Here is a 4,019-nt window from a genome sequence, read left to right on the forward strand (position 1 = left end):
CGTGACCCGTTCGGCCAATCACAGCGCTAGCCGAACGTTCGGGGAACGTTCGGCCATGCGCTCTTAGTTCGGCCATGCTGTTCTGCAGAACCCGAACAGTGGCAAACACTGTTCGCCCAACACTAGTGTAGAGCCCTCCTACCTGACTTCAGCCCTCATTTTCTTCACATTGGACCATCATAACCCATCCTATGGTATGTACCTTCATTGACTGATTTATGCATTCACTCTGTCCAACATTTGTATGCTGGTTCACTTATTGCAGCACATGTAGGTTTATTTTTGCTTGCCACTTTTATGAGCATATTTCCTGCACTATTATTTGTTATCTTTATCACTATACCTAGCACTTTCTTTGTGACACTTCCATTCACATAGGATCCTGGAAGACTCCTTGATTGGATCGTACATATCCAATTTCAGTTGTCCTTGTATGGATAGTGCATATTTGTAGAGGGGTAGGCAGTTGGTACTGGTCATCTGTCACATAATACACAATTATTGTCTGTTATGTGGGCCAGCAATTTTAATTGGTTTTAATGTCCTTGGTACATTTGTTTTGATTTCAATAAATACCCGATTTGTTGAATAGCTTCGGTTGTGCAGTTGTGCAGCCTAATTGGTAGGATTATTTTTCTTTCTTACTCCTTGACCTATATGTATAGTCTTGTGGTTAGCATGCCTCTTAGTTAACCTCTTGAGGACCGCAGTGCTAAACCCCCCTATTGACCAGGCCATTTTTAGTAAAATAGGCCACTGCAGCTTTAAGGCCAAGCTGCAGGGCCGCACAACACAGCACACAAGTGATCCCCCCCCCCTTTTCTCCCCACCAACAGAGGTCCCTGTTGGTGGGGTCTGATCGCTCCCCCCATGTTTAATTTTTTTATACAAATATTTTTATCATTATTTTTTAACAAAAATGTTTGTTTCTATAAATATTTTCCCTCCCTTCCTCCCTCCCTCCCCACAGTCGGCCAATCATGACGATCGGCTGTCATAGGCTTCTGCCTATGAGAGTGATCGCTCTCCAGTGTCCCAGGGGGACAGCCGTGTCACACGGCTGTCCCCAGTACAGCGCTGCTGCCGATCACAGCGCTGTACATGTAAATAGACGGCGATTACGCTGTCTAACAGACTGAAGGCAGGGCGGAGCTCCGCCCCCCAAGCAGGAGATGCGCGCGCAGCCTGCACGCGATCTCCTGCATTAGCTGGCCCCAGGACTTTACGCCGATCGGCGTTAGACGGTCCTGGGGCTGCCGCGGTCAGCAGGAGTTTAAAAGGAGTGCAGACATGTCTTTTATATAGCAAAGCTCATCTGAGGGAAAAGGCAAAGTTCAAATGTTAGCAGTATTGCATGCTTCTGAATACCCTTTGTTTGGGCTTAGCATGAGAAAAAGAGTTGGTAATACAGAAATACAAAGACTGTGGTACGAGCAGATCTCCAGCATCCTCTCTCTACTCTTATTTATATTTCCAGTGCTGTGATATCCAACAACATGATGGTCAAGTGGTCCAAGCAGGCAAGCTGGTGCATTGTGTATTTATATGTCTGGAAGAAAATAAAAGCCAGGCCTCCAATCCCTTCAACAACTGTGCCCAGAAATAACATAGGACCACTTTTTAGTCAATCTTATGATGAAAACACAATTTTGCTTGAAAAATAAACGCTTGAAGGCTTATTTTTGCTCAGTAAAACAAAACAACCAACATAATAATGTGAAGTGTTTACAAAAATCAGAATAACATTTTAAACCTGTTTTGCTGCAGAAAAATATAACTGGTATGTCTTGTCTTTGTATGTTTTCCATGTTTTCTTTGTTTTTCTTATTTTTGTTTTATTACTTTATGTAATTTAAGCTAGCACACAGCCTTTAAAGACTAAGACATTTTTTTATCCTGTTTTTTTATTTTTCAGACAGTGTGTGTTATTTATTCCTTAATATCATCTTGGTAACCCTTTAAGAGAATAAACTACTTATCTTGTTACAGTCACTGATTTGCATTTAATGCACTTTAAATTAATCTAAAAGAACTACACAGTGATATGAAAAGGTTGTTTTTTTATGTCATCAGTTGCTAATTAGTGACTTTCAGGGCTATAATGGTGACAATGCCAGTCTGATGCTAATCTTGTATACAATAACCCCCACCTATGCTATCTAAAAGCTAATATGATATTTCTAGAGGTTAATGAGTGTTCCTTTTTAAAGGTTTTACTTGTAATTGGTATCAGGAGATAGAAGATGAGAGTGTATATCTTCAGCCAAAAGAAAATATGTTTAATTTTTAAATTGGACTTCTTTGTTTTTGGTTTTAGTTGTTTCACCAGAATCACCACAAATCCAAGTGGCTTCCTCAGTTCAAATCAGGTGTAGTTGAAGAAGTATTTACATTTTCCTGACCAAATTATTCACTTTGTCTAGGAGGCATAAAGTCTAGGCCTAAATTCAGGCCACATACAGTAAACAAGTACAAAAAGTTATTTCCATATTCAACAAACCTAAGCATCATAATTCCATGTTTGTTGTTTAAAGTACCTCTGGACTAAGAGTGCTGTCACATATGTCATAGCACAATTCTCACCATTCAGTGCCCACTGAGGTATCTTCTGTATTCTTCAACTTGTTAGCACATCGATTATGTTCAGGGAGGAAGTGACAGTTTACCTTCACTGAATGAGCCCAGCCCATCTCTTTCTGCTCTCATTCCCACTTGCGTCTGCTATAGTTACTACTATACCAGTGTATGATGGGAAACTTCACATGTATGAGCTCTTGTGGTGCTCTGGCACATTGCAGCCCCTCGCTCATACACTGTACAGGGATGTGCAGTCTTATGCCGAAAAGGGTGCTGATCCGGAAGTACTTACAGGTTCAGCGCCATTGTTGTGCAGGAGCATTTAGGAAATTGTGGTGGAATGAGAAAGCTGGAATGACTGATAAGACAACAAGGGGAATCCAGAATAGGTAAGTAATGCTGTGATGGGGTTTTTTTTAGCAGGTGATATATAACAGTTCAAGAGTACTTTTAAATGACATGGTTGAAAGTGGGAAAAATGTTTTTGAAAATGGGAAAAACCTGTTTAAATCTGTTTTTTCCATATTTTTTCCATATTCCATGTTCTGCTTTAAAATCAATGAGGGTAAAATGGACACACCAGTGGGCCAACACTTCTGTGAACCAGGACACAGCATGCAAGATCTAAAACTACTTGTTCTTAAGGGTAACTTCAACAATGAACAATCAAGACACATTTCTGAGTACACATTTATGAAAATGTTCAAGACATTAACAGAAAGTTTAAATTGTGGAACAGGATTCATGACACCTTATGTAACATGATTGATTTGGCTTCTGCCACCATCGAGTCAATCCTGTGTTTATCTATCATCGTGTGGTATGGTGGAGCCACCACGAGCGACAGGTACAGACTTCAAAGAGTGATCAAGGCAGCGGAAAGAATCATTGGGTCACCCCTGCCACCTTTGGACCTCCTCCATGCATCCAGATTGAAAACAAGGGCATACAGGATCACAAATGACCTGCACCATCCCGGCAGCCACTTCTTCAACCGCATGCTCTCGGACCATCGTTTCAGAGCTTTTTCCCCCAGCAGTGTGCCTTCTGAACTCAAGTCACACACACAGAAAAACTAAATAGTACATCTGTGACCCAGGCCTAAATAAGCATGTACTTTTCCGCGGTTCCGTTCGTAGTTTTTGCACTACAATATCCTAAAGTCTTTGTCTGCACATGTTTTGCCTGCACTAAATTGTTTTTAATGTTCTTTGTCTGTTCGTCATTGCATGCTTTGCACTACTATGTTTTTGCCGGTTTGTACTATGCTCTATGCCGATGCGTACCACAAACAATTCCGAGTGTGGCAACTGCTGCACTTGGCGAAATAAATCTGATTCTGATCTTCCGAAACCTGCTGGATTTCATGTATGCTTGCACTAACTCACTGGCTCCAGTCTGCTGATCACCTGACACCTAACAGATACACAGTAACCAGCACA

The sequence above is a fragment of the Hyperolius riggenbachi genome, chromosome 6 (assembly GCF_040937935.1).
Source record: "Hyperolius riggenbachi isolate aHypRig1 chromosome 6, aHypRig1.pri, whole genome shotgun sequence".
Taxonomy (NCBI): Eukaryota; Metazoa; Chordata; class Amphibia; order Anura; family Hyperoliidae; genus Hyperolius; species Hyperolius riggenbachi.